We start from the raw sequence: 13,939 nt of genomic DNA, 5'->3' as shown, positions 1-13,939 counted from the left end.
CGTAGCTTTTTGTTGTTCTACAGTCATTCAATATAAGTTTCTGCCAATATCTTAATGTATGATCGAATTTCTATAAAGCGGGCCAAATTATATGTATTTTTTTTTTAATGTTGCTTTCTACTAGTAAAACACCTTAACACGTAGGCTCACCGCAGATGGCCAACAGCTGTTTATATCACTCGTGAACATGACCCATGTCCATCTTACGTAGTTGTTCCTAATTCTGCAGTCATTCAATAAAAGCTATTTTGCAGTATCATGTACGATGAGATTTATGATTAAACTTCTATATTTATTCTTTAATGCTGTTTTCATTAGTAAAATATTTACACGTTAATGTTAATGAAATATTTCACGTTATATGAAAACGATTTTGTCAGACAATGTTTAAAGTTCACTTTATGCTCGGGATTGAAGCTACATTTTAAACTGGGGGTCTAAATCACTGGGCAAGGTGCCTCCACAGAGGATCGAATCCGAGACAGGAAGCGATTTCCTTACCAGGATTTAACAAGGAATGAAAGGATGGCTGAATAACATAAATAAAACATACTCCATGGTGCATGTTCTTTGTTTCTTTGTTTCTATGTTGGCCAGCTTGAAATAATCTTGGAGTGACAGATAAGTGGTGTCGCCCTCCTCAAAGTAAGCCTATTGACACCGAAAGTTCCGGGTTCGAACCCCAGCCCAGAGATGAGTGGTAATCTGTATTTAACCTCTTGTCAATTACTCTAATCACCATCCATCCTCCGTCGTTACCTTGTAACGATACCTGGTGGATCCCACTTTAAACTGTAGATCCAGTCCCGATTAGCTTTTCTGTACGTAAAATTCATTCATCCTCGCTGTCAATACTAAGTAATTAGGTATAAAAGATGCATAAAATACAACAAAGCGTGTTAGGCAGTTAAAATATTAAAACTGAATTAATAAATTATAAAATATAATTACTCCATGCTAATTTATAAGAAATTATAGCATTTTAAAATTTGTTTGTTCCTTAATGGGAAAATAACTAGTAGCTTATTTCTTCTGTTCATTCTCATGTTAACAGATTTGTTTTCTTGGATAAATAAAATTGAACGTGTAAATTAAAAGGTTTACATGTGCACGAAGCGGAAGAGCAACTCGATCGAGTATCGTGGTGAGACAAGATGACTTGGCACATCGTTTCAACTCGTGAATGAGAATGCATATCTTGTTCGTGATTTGATTTCAAGTTAAAAACACCTGTCAGGTCTTGTTCGCTTATCGATTTCAAAGCATAAATCGGTATCGTTACTCCAATGAGACGAGATTCTCGGACAGTACATTTTACACAGAGTGTCTCTCATCATCTCACCAACTTTGGAAGGGTTGGCCCTGTTTTCATTGCGATTTTGTAATGTCCTGCTACTTGTGAAACTGATTCACTTCCAACAATTTCAGTCGCCTCTGTGGAGGAGTGGTTAGAAGAGTGCGCTAAGAGGAATCTCGGAATTGAGTGTCACTTCATCAATTTCATTATATCATCACTGATTTTCATGTTCGCGATTAGCCAAAGTGGCAGAAGAGCAAAGCCTGGGCAAAAGTGGTATCCCGAGCCGCTATGTGTTTCCACTTAATATCGGCCTCAGGATTCCCTGCCCTCGTGCCGCGATGCGCTAACCACTCCGCCACGGGGGCCGGCCCTCCCCATCACATCTCTGTTTTATACTAAAGGCTATGATTGAATATGAATTTAAAATTTTGTGTGCGTCACTTAGGCTATTTTGCACCCTTCACTTTATACGGGATCCAGCCCCTTACCAGAACTAAAATAACATAACTGTAATGTCCTGTAGTAACTAAAATATTAAAATAATCTGACCGGTTAAAAGCTGAGGCTGTAAAGGCACTCTGCACACATAAGGACAAAACACAGGACAACACACACACACACACACACATTCCTACGAAAATTATACTGGCCGTAGGTATAGACGCCAGAGCCTCGTTTGTCTGCAAAATGCAGTCCAGGGTGTACTATGTGGAACTGAGGTTGACAATTGGGTGTACTACGTGGAAGGATCATCCCTTACATCCCTTAAACTATATTTCTCGAGACCCTTGATGTGCTAACCACGCCGGCATACATTATAGAATACTTGAGTTAGTTTTGTCAATATTAATTTTATTGATTGCATTTTTGTTTTGCAATGATTTTGCGCACTGAATTTTCATATTTATCTTTGCTTTTCATTTGTGTTTTACTTTTATTTTGTATATAATGCTGTGTTCCTATTGGTGTAAATTTGTGATTCGTCTCTAATAACGTTATCATTTCAATGTGATTTAAATTTTAATCTTCTAATCTCACGTGTATAATATATAAGTATATGTATGTACACATGCATACAGAGAGAAAGAGAGGGAAATTGCATGATATGATCGTTAGAGGGGAAATCCCCACCGTTCCCCGCATAATTTCAAATTTGTTCCTTGTATTACACAAAATATATTAAATTAATGTTATAACAAATTGAATATCTATTATAGATCGGATTATAAGAAATTATGTATAACTGCGTGTGTGAGCGTGTGTTTGTCTCTCAGGTTCTTTATTAAAAAATCAGAAAAACAGAACATAATGTAGTATTCAAATATAAAAAGACCTTCATTTCACGAGTCCACTTATAATTACTTCATTATCATGTGGTTTGTTGTATTAGGTAATTCTTAACTGAATATAAAAAATTGTAAGTTATAATTTTTGTTTTAATACATGTTTGTTATTTTCACTAAAGGTTTATCATTTGAACTTGTGCTTGCTGCTTGTATTACCTCATTTTTGGATTTGGAGTAACATAAAACAAAAGGTGTTTATTGTCTTTGATCTTGCTTTAGAAAATAATGATTGGTTGATTGATTTGGTTTATTTTACTTCGCCTTTCTGTCACTTTTTTTGGGTAATCGCGAAGATCAGTATGAGTAATGAGGTGTACTAACCACTTCACCATGGAGGCCGGCGCTTTAGAAAATAATTAAAAGTAACAATCGCTTTCCACACTAAGTATTTTGTGTTGCAAATTATAAATTACTGCCTCCCTTTTCTGATTCACTTTAATAGCATAGTGGTTAACGCTGTCATGTATTAAAATGGTTTGCTTGGCAAAAATTGTTATAAGTCCACTTTTATGCTCCAATAGGCTAATCGGGTCTCCCCGATGGCGTAGTTATAACGTCGCCGGTAATCAAGGGGTACCGTGTTCAATACAAAGTGGAGGTTCGGATCCCACTTTAAACTGTAGGTCCAGTCCCGACTATCCTATCTGCACATAAAGTGGACTTAAACAATAACAACTCAAAATAGGCTAATCGGAATATTGTAATCAAGAGGTCTGTGCCTAACACCTTCCCAAAATCTTTACAAGACTCCCCTAATATTTTTTACTAACATTTAATTTCTTGTAATTTTAGCGCTAATGGTTTGGCCGAACTTGAAACTACAGGACAAATTTGTTGGCTGTTCTTCGCTGCCCGTCATGGGCTGAGGTTACGCGCTCTCTCTCTCTGCAAACAACACTCGCGAGTCGCGAGCTCGCGAGTCGACTCTTTCCTTCGTTCAAAGAGTCGCTAAAGTGTGCCACGACTCTTTGAACGAAGGAAAGAGTCGACTCGCGAGCATGCTCCTTCCCCTCTCATCGTACACGGCACGTTTCAGCCAGCTTTACTCAACTAGGGGTAGGGAAAAGGAACAGAGAGGACCCCCCCTCCCTCTCCTCTCCAGTCCCCATTTGCTGCCCGCAGAATCGACTTGCTTTCTTTAAAAAATTCCGGCCGCCAGGCGAGTATACACTTGCGCATGCGCCTTCCTCGCAAAATTCGTGGAAAGGAGAGGGAATAATGGAATAATAGTTGCTTGGCGGGCGGAGGAGTCGTGGCACACATACGACTCTTTGAACGTGTCGTTCAATTCTGGTGAACGAGTCGTTCACCGCTCACAAGAGAGAGTCGTTACTTTTGAACGACTCGTTCACGAACGACCCATCACTACATCGGAGACACATTTCTTCATTTTTACAGAAGAAACTACTTACGGAAATGAGTTTCTCTAAGGTTTCCAATGTTAGTCCAGGTATTTTCTTTCATCGCGGTATCTATTTAACTGGGAAATCATCTAACCTAACCTTATCTTATCAGAATGGTTCGTGGAGCTATCCGTCAGGTACCCATGCATAATGTACAATTTGCACACGTGACGAACCTGATGGTAGGCATTTTTCGGTGAAGAAGGTTGGAAACACTGATATCTTTCGCAAAGTAAGTGATATCGCACCATTGCGTGTGTTCGGTAGCACTTAGAAAAATGGATAAAAATCTGATATTCCCCGGAAACCTAAAACTTCTTCGTTTTGTCAATTTTTGACATTCGTACTTACCTATCTGCTTTGCGGAACAATCTTGAAGGTGTATTCACGTTTTTTTGATCAAAGTAATTGCAATTTTTCACATTACGAGTACTCCTTCGTCGTGGTCGTAGTGTTTTCGCTTGCCTGAGAGACAATATGGCATGTACACCTTCCTACAAAATCGCGCGTCGTGCTTGTGTTTTGTCGATTTTCATTCGTTATGCTGTGTTTCAACCTTTGGAACCCAAGAAATACACGTGAACAATGGTCATCTGATCCAATTTTTTTTTTTTTTTAACTTTTTCGCATTGTTTTACGAAGGAAATTGTAATGTTTCGTGACGCTATCCGTGAATGGTTTTTGGGGCTATCCGTCCCGGAATCGGTGGGAAATTGAAACTAAAAAAATATTTTCGTTTGAAATTTTTTAGTCCAAATTTCCCACCGATACCAGGCTCCGCCTCTGGGGTAATTAACCTACCGCCCCCAACTGCTAACGTGGCCCCGCCTCCACTCTGACTCCCCGGCTTTCTCTATAGAGTCCCTGGTAAAGGTATGTTAGAAATTGGCCGGAGTCACCTGCCCCCGAATGAGCCCCAAACTTTTAAATTTGAAGAAATCCGTTTCCAGGATACGGAAAACATACCTCAATTTCACCACGCATCCACGACATGTCATATTAGGCACATACCTACAGCCCATTTCTTCTAACGAGTAGCTTGAACATGAATTTCCGCTATGAAACATTCACACAAAACACCTTCCAGATGTTAGACAATGCTACAGGAACTTATTACCGTAAGTAGTTTCTTCTGTAAAAATTAAGAAATCTGTCCGGGGAATATCAGATTAGTACTGAAAAATGCGTTATTTTAGTAGAAACAGAGTTTGTTTTCATGTAAAAAGCATAATGGCACTTTGAACTATGTTCCGCAATACACAATTGGTAAGTACGAACCATGCGAAACTCAAAATATCCGATTTTAATGTGTCTCCGATGTATGAAACTGGTACCAGAGATACTACTTACGGAAATGAGTGTTCCCAACGATGCTGTTGTTTTGCAAGAAATTAAGGTGATTTTTTTTTTTAAAAAAAAAAGCTGTATCGCATTGTTTTACGAACAAAATTTTTAATATGCTTGCCAGAAATGGTTCGTGGGGCTATGCGTGAATGGTTTGGTTTTTAATTTTAACTGTTTGCCTAAACTAACTGAACCTAACCTAACCTTCCGTGTATGGTTAGTGGGGCATTTTTTGGTTAAGAAGGTTGGAAACACTGCATACCCACTGATGATCCACGACGTACCAAGCTGTGCCTTACGAAAGCGAAAAAAGTAAGAACTTTAAATACTCGTAATTTTCTTCAGAAATTCAAAATTCCACTGTAAAGAATGTTTGGCAATGCATAATAGTTAATTACCAATGTCAAACAAGATGAAATGAAGGAGTGAAAGGTGTTTTCCCCATACCAAACTGCAACTAAGAAGGATTCAAGGGAAGATATTAGATTGTTTATCCCTTATTGAGTATATTGTAGTTTTCATCACACTTTTCATTTGTTACTTCATCTTCGGGTTCGATATGCAAGAGTCCAACACCCCAGTGCTCCGTGCTTTGAATCTTTGGATATCTTGATTTTCCTTAGTCGTAAACCAATGAGGCGTAAACAGGAGCGGTTAGGGGCAGCATTAACACCTTGGGAAATACATGCTAACAGCACCAAACCTGGCCTGCCTAACCTATCCACGTAGGTATATAATAGCATAAATAAACATGTAAATAGGTTTGGCAAGTTGTATTTTGTTTATTTATATGTGGATAGGTTAGGTTGGTCAGGTTTGCTGCTGTTAGCATGTATTTGCCAAGGGTCGGTATTGCTGCTACAACCATTTTCGTCTTCTTCTGAGAGAACCAAACCCAACTAGCCTAAGCTAATCAACGCATTATTTACCACCCCAAAAAGCTACCAGCCAATGGGAATGCTTGAAAAGGTTGTAGCAGCAATCACTACCTTTCCCAAGCTGCTAATGATGTCCCTAGCCGGTCATGAGTAAACTGCCGACATTCCGATTTAACCCATAACTGGCATGGTGCCAGATTGCAATGCAAATTGCATCGTGTGGTCACGTGGACCACCAATTTGAATTCACTATTTCCATAAGTTATCGAAACAGTAGCGAACTTTTTCACAAATTAACTATTTTGGATCTTCTTTATGGAATTAAGTTTTGTCCACAATTTCCGTTATTGCAGTTTTTATTACTCAATTTATCTATCGCTACAAGAATATGTCCGTTTTTTTGTAAACAGCTCTATAAATACATTTTCGTGGGACTGTAAGATACAAATATCATTTAGTTGTTCAATTATCACAGAACATATATGTGGTTACCCAAAGAAAACAAAATCACATGAAAAAATTCACACAAAAAAATTCTGCACAATGTCCAAATGAGGGGGAAAAGGTAATTGATCGTAGCGATAGTCAGTGAAGATAAATACTTCATTATCAGTTTTATCAGACTCCAGATCTGATAATTAACTTCCACTTGCAACTTATTCATGTATTTTTTATTTAAAGAATATTTTCACTAAAAAAACATATCGTCAACTCTGATTCTTACACAAGTTCCGTGCCGAAAGACTTACGCAAATGGCATTGCGTGGTCCATAGGACCCACAGGTGTCTATTGCTCTGAAACTAAAATGCAGCTAACGAAGTGGCGCTGGCAGGTTACATGATTTTCCAAAATATGAAGTTACCGAAAAGGAGAGGGAAGTACATGTTATTGCTTCAGAGAACGAGAGCATTGTTCTAGGCCACGGATCCCTGAGACCATGCCACGCCAGTTATGGGTTAATTATAACACACATTCATTTTTACATGGTTCGATTTATTTTTATGTCTATCAACATATACTTCACAGTCTTGGTGATTACTTACAGCGTGTTTTCTGGAGAACTATTTTTCCCTTTTGATAAGTTTTTATCATTCACCCCCGTGAGTGATGCACACGGAGTCCCATCATTCATATTTGTGACCATGTAATCAAGGCATCATGGGTTTATATTCTTTGTGGAGGCATATAGTGCTTCGGATCACATTTTAAAGTGTAGGCTCAGTACCAGTTAGCATACCTTAACAAATACTTGAATTAAAACAAATCTAACTATTTGTAAAATCCGGAGGTATTCATACTCAAAACGCAAGAAAAAAACATGTGTGAATGGTAAGAACATAAAACCTAATTCTCCTAACCAAATGAAACTGGTCTTATATTATAGAAAAGGATTTTCATGAAATATACATGCACGCTAGGGTTCAGTGGCCACGGTGGCTCAGTTGGTAACGCATCTGATTACCATGCTAAAGGTCCCAGTTTAGATCTCCGTCCGGTTCAAATCCAGGAACTTTTCTAAGGTTGGAAGCGGCCCCGGCACTCACCCAGCGTCGAATGACATGGGTACCTAGGGGAAACCCTGGGGGGTAAAGGCAGTCAGGGACGTGATGCTGATCACATCACCCCCACTCACGACCGGATCAAGAAAGTATGGGGCGTTACCCCCACACCCCCTATACGCCTTCATGGCGTGGTTTTATGCACAGGGGAGCACTTTACCTTTTTTCACTAGGGTGGTTCGAAAAAACACTTTTTTGGAAATTGGCTTACGGCTAGTGCTAATTTTTGGCCAAATTGGCTCAATAATGCATGTGCAAAATTTCAGCTGGATCGGTGCATGTCTTGAGGTGCCGCATCGTACCTAAAGTTTGAAAAAGAATTGAAAAAAATAACTTTTGGTGAAAAATTTTAGAAATATTTGATTTTCCCTAGTGATGGTATTTTACATGTAGATCAACTCTAAATGCTGTAAACAACGCTAGAAATAATAATAATAATAATAAATATAACAATAAGATATATTTTGTGTTTCATGTGTGCGAATCAATAATGTTTTACATTGAAAATGCCTGAGTTTAGCTCAAGGCCGCGGTGGCTCAGTCGGTAACACGTCTGACTACCATGCTCAAGGTCCCTGCTTCGATCCCCGGCCGGTTCAAATCTGGGAACTTTTCTAACATAGGAAGCGGCCCCGGCGCCCACACAGCATTGAATGACATGGGTACCTGGGGGAAACCCTGGGGGGGTAAAGGTGGTCAGGGGCGTGATGCTGATCACATCACCCCCACTCATGACCGTATCAAGAAAGTGTGGGGCATTACCCCCACACCCCCTATATGCCTTCATGGCGTGGTGCTAAGCACAGGGGAGCACTTTACTTCACTTTTTTTTTTACGAGTTTAGCTCATTACTCAGTGGCTAAATAAATTATCTGAACACCTTTTCTTTTCACGCCTATCACAATATTCCTTAATAACTACGTCACCATGTTATTGCTAAGAAAGTGTTATCAGAAAGAAAAATAAACCTCATTCCGCCCTTGTAATATGTAATACACTCGCCCAAGTTGCATACGTCAACAAGAGATGAGTATCGGTCTCAGTACTGCCAGAGTGATTGCGTGGTCTCGTTGAGGTTAGTTCCTTGCATTCGGAAGAGCATTGTTTGTTTTCAGATTTGATTAGCGGAGAAGCTGTCTTAAGTGAACTGAGAATCATAGCCCGAATATTGGAGTATCATTCACTAATCCGTCAGCTTCAGAAGTCATTAAAGAGACCATCAAATGCTTCTAAAGTGGGTGAACTTCAGAAGACTGCTGATACAACTTTTTTTGATATAGCAACGAGTAAGTGTGTCAACCCACTTGTTCATTGCAGTTGCGGAAAAAGGAACTCGGTTCCTTCCTTGGAAATACCCTTCTTGATTGATCAGCACACTGAAAGGAAGATGTTTATTGGAAGTTTAGACATAAAAGAGACTGAACCTCGACTAAAACAGATTCGTTGTAAAGGAGAGAGATCTAAACCAAATGAAAATCATGGAGGTGCCTCAAGTTCTACCCCTACAGTTCTTACAAATGAAACTGATATGGAAGGAGCTTCGGATTGAGACGAGGAATCCAACCCTTCTAAAAGACAAAAACTTCAACAGAACCTTTCCAGCAAATGTGACTGAAACTTCCTAACTTCGCCAGTGCGGTTTACAGGACCCAAATTTCTAAACGGAAACCGCTTTTCTAGCTTCATCTCTTTTGGAAGATGTAGGCCTTGTTACTGCTAATCATAAGGAGAAAACGATTGACTCAAATAAGGATCTTAGAGAGAAAGATAAATTAGGTGAAACCATTGCAGATGAGGCAGCATCATCACTTAAGTCAAGCGGAGTGAAAGGACTTTATTTTGACGGAAGACAGGATGAAACAATGATGATTAGAAAAAAAGACGATATAGCTTATCAGACTGTAGAGAGGGAGCAACATGTTGTTCTTATAAATGAGCCAGAATCCAAATACATCGGTCATCTAACACAAACTACTGGAAGAGGAAACAGCATTGCCGAAGCCATCCAAAATTTTCTTTCAGAAGAATACAACGACACTTCAGAACTCATCATAATAGGCTGCGATGGAACGCCCATTAATACAGGATGGAAGAACGGCACAATGGCCCAACTTAAATACTATCAAGAAGCCTCTTCAAAGGTTTGTTTGTCTTCACACAAATGAACTTCCCTTGCGGCACTTCATTGAAGAAATTAACGGAAAATGTACAGCAGCTACTACGTTCGCAGGACCAATTGGAATGGCACTACAATATTGCGAGAATATCCCGGTGCAACGCTTTCAGCCTGTGCCAGTGTCTTGGACTGATGACTTAACAGAAGAGAGAACCTAACCTCTGACGAGAGGTATCTCCTGTGCAGCTGTAAATCAGTTTCGACTGGCGATTTCGACGCTGGATTGGCCTGAGAAGTTGCATCATGCCAGGTGGCTGACAGCTGCCAATAGAATACTACGTCTCTACATTGCAATGAAGAATCCGTAGGAAACGCTGCAGACATTTGTCCAGTACCTTACGAACGTTTATGCTTCTATTTGGTTTTTCATCAAGAAAAAGCCATTGTGCTTTGAAGGAGGCCAACACTTGTGGAGACTTTTATCAGCTTCCCGCTGCATGGACGTCAAGTACAGAAAAATAATAGATCCTGTCTTACAGCAAAAGCCTGGTTTGCCCACCTGGAAAACCATCTTCTGACAATGATTTTCGACGATAACCCAGACATAAGGGTACTTAGTTGGAGGAGAATCCTAAAAGTAACAACATCTTCATCTCTGAAAGCCACCCGATAATTCACAGTTTCGGAGATTAAGGTCGACGCAGAAAACTATGTCAACTTGTTTGACTGAACCACCATAGACACGACACTTAAGCTTGGAACAACTTCAGGACAACATAAAATCAGCTTCTTATCTGGGAGAAGATATCACCCGTTTTCCAGCTCATACGCAAGCAGTCGAAAGACGTGTGGAGCTTGTGACGGAGGCGGCAGTGCCAGTGTGTGGCAAAGAGAAACGCCATAAGTTTATTTTGGCAACGTTGAAGTCTCGGGACCATATTCCGAAGTTTTCCACTAAGTCAGAGTACTAAACTACTACATAGGAATACAGCAACTGCCTGATCATTGCATAACATACTAAACCAATATATGCATGGGAGGGAGGGTGGGTGGAACGTGAACTGCAGCCACCTCCTCGTGGTGAGTTCTTTGCTATTTTCGAAAAAAAAAGAAAAAAAAACAACAGTTTTTTTAAGAAAGTATGTGGAGAGCTGCAGACAACACATTATAAAGGATGTAAGTTGTTGTCAAAGATAAATGCACCTAGATTTCTTCACAACTAACACAAACGCAATAAAGAAACACACACATTTTGCCTATTTTTCGCAAATTTTGGTTTAAGTTTAGGCCTTAAGTATGCCTAAAGAGGTCCGGCAATGCCCATTATTATTATTTCTAGTGTTGTTTACATCATTTAGAGTTGATCTACTTGCAAAATACCATCACTACGCAAAATAAAATATTTTATTTTTCACCACAACTTACTTTTTTTTTTTTCAATTTCTTTCAAACTTTAGGTACGATGCGGCACCTGAAGACATGCACCAATCAAGCTGAAATTTTGTAAACATATTATTGAGCCAATTTGACCAAAAATTATCACTGGCCGTAAGCCAATTTCGAAAAAAGTGTTTTTTTCAAACCATCCTAATGCTCACCTTGAGAATATGCATTTTCCACAACATGCTTGCAGGGAGAAAATGAGTGTGGGGTTGTGTGCAGGTAGGCCCTCAAACGTGCATGATCTTGACCATTGGTGGAGGTGCTGTGATGAGCACCATGCTCTGAACCCCCCTCTCCCTTCCTGGGGCTACCTCCTGATACCTATATAGAAGTTACGACCATAAGTACAAGCAAGCCCAACTTATAATCAGGGTTGCTACGCATCTGGAAAACCGGGAAATGGCAGTGAATTTTGCAGATTGTCTGGAATTTACATGCACTTTGGAGTCTGCACAAGGAAAAGTTGCAAAATGAACAAGCTCTTCATTTCCACTTCTGGATTCGGTTCTTGTGATTCCGCTTCCAAAGAAGATTCAGTTCAGAAACTTATTTCTTTCATTCTTAGGGTTCTCAATCTTGTCCAAAATTATGGTTCCTTCAAATTTTGGTAATAAATTTTCACTTTTATAATACAAGATATTAGAAAGATTATCAAAGTAAAACTTGTAGTCCAGATATCTGATTGATAACCAAAGTACATTGACAGTGTTATGATAAATATCGGAAAGGTTGGTGAAGAAGAGGTTATTGTCTATTATTTTATAGATCTTAGTCTAGTTGACATTTCCTATAGAATTCCTATATGCAACAAAAAATTCTCCAGATGCTGTTTACTCATAATGTAAACAAGAGTACCCATTTTTACGACACTATATATCTGCTAGAAAGTGAAAACTTTTGCATGGTTTATGAAGATTATGTTGTTGATGAACTTTTTCTGTTGTTTTTAGATCCTGGAGATGTGTTGTGGTGAATTAATATACCTCTGTTATCTTAGCCTGAAGCCTAGATGAAAGTGGTTATAGCCCATGACATATTTGATGCTGATGGTAATTTTACATTATTCTTTGAATTTTGAGGTGTTTTTGTGCATGTAGAATAAAATTTGTTTTAAAAAATTTGTGAAAATGAATATTCATAATAATTAACAGATTTATATATTTAATTGAAGAAAACAAGGTTCAAAAGCAAATATCATGATTAGGGTTACCAGATCGCTTTAAGAGAAATGTAGGACATGCTGTTCCAAAATGTAGGACACAAAACATTCTCAATAAATAATACATATTTCTGTAGAACACGTTAGAAAGTAATTGAAAAATGACACTTTTAATCTTTAACAATAAATTCTTAACTAATTTCTAAATACAAAATTTCAAGACTTGCAATCATACTAAACGATGCACCTCTTACTACATGATTTAAGTGGTACCTCTCAGAGGACCTAATTTTTCTCAAAATTTCAGGTTTTTCAAAATATATTTATGTTAAAGTGGACAGTCAAACTCTTTGAAATTATAGGGACCAGTACCAAACATTTTACATAATTTCTCTCCGGAGTCTGTTGTGCTGATGGTAATGAATGTACTCTCTCAACATTTGCATTATGACGTGTAATGGCAAACAAATATTCAGCAATTATCGTAATTTGAAATGGTTCCAGAAATTTCATCTTGGGTAGTTTGTAGTTCAATAACAGGGTGTCTACCAAAATAACACATCCAGAATTTTTGACCTTATCCAAAGTTGGAAATTAGTAATTAAGAAAATAAATGTTTATTTAATGAAAATTCCTACCAAAGAGCTGGTTAAGATGAAATTTGAATCTGTATTTATAAAGAGAATTAGACCTGCTTTATGTATTAATGCATCTGGACTTTTTTTGACAGACTAGCGAGGCTTTGGCATCTGGACTCAGCCAGTATAATCTTATGTGGGGTTCATGTTGTGTTGTCCCTTCATCCATTTTATCTTACCACCATTCACCCCATATTCGCGATTAGCCAAAGGGACAGGAAAAGTGAAGTAAAATAAACTAAATCAACCAATCAATAGCAAAAATTCTTGACCGCAAGAATAATTTATTGCCTTTTATTGACTTCTTGACCTACTTGTTGATTTTTTTTTTTTTAACTTTTTCTTTACTTTCTTGACTGGCAGACACCAACAATAACTTTGTTCTCTATACCCCTGCTTTACAATCAAAATATTGAATAAGAATGGGAAACACCTTGTTCCATCAGTATAAACCCCAAGGCAAGAAATTCCGCTCAGGCATTGAACAGTGACATCATCAGAAAGTGGTTCCAAAACTTTGTTCATTAATTGTTTCCGTTTTCCTGTTTGTTTTCTAGCAGGACAAACTCTTCTTTTCTTTTTGGGCAATGGCTGAATCAAAATAAATTTCGCTATTGAGTTTGGACTTGTAACTTGCATGATTTTTTTTTGGGACGTATTTTCCTAATTAATATTATGTGTTGCTCGAAATGTAGGACATTTATAATATTTTTCAAATTCCTCCCAGACGCTGGATATAAGGCTAAAATGTA

The 13,939-nt window shown here is 38.4% G+C and overlaps 1 protein-coding gene across 7 annotated transcripts in view; it reads left to right on the top strand.

Moving 5' to 3' along the window:
- LOC145999620 (uncharacterized) overlaps positions 1-13,939 on the top strand; it is a 152,404-nt gene that overhangs the window by 95,162 nt on the left and 43,303 nt on the right. For 2 of the 7 annotated variants that reach the window (XM_083136705.1, XM_083136711.1), the window contains exons 1-2: positions 4,811-5,167; positions 12,341-12,439. The exons of 1 other annotated variant lie outside the window; for it this stretch is intronic. The gene's annotated coding sequence lies outside the window, so the exon portion shown is untranslated. Of the gene's footprint in view, positions 1-4,201; positions 4,282-4,810; positions 5,168-12,340; positions 12,440-13,939 lie in introns of those variants that run through there. 4 more of the 7 variants (XM_083136707.1, XM_083136706.1, XM_083136710.1 and 1 more) reach the window with 4 other exon arrangements.

Source organism: Lepisma saccharinum, chromosome 15 (assembly GCF_977018435.1).
Source record: "Lepisma saccharinum chromosome 15, izLepSacc3.1, whole genome shotgun sequence".
In the NCBI taxonomy this organism is placed as follows: domain Eukaryota; kingdom Metazoa; phylum Arthropoda; class Insecta; order Zygentoma; family Lepismatidae; genus Lepisma; species Lepisma saccharinum.
This window is presented reverse-complemented; position numbering and strand designations above follow the sequence as displayed.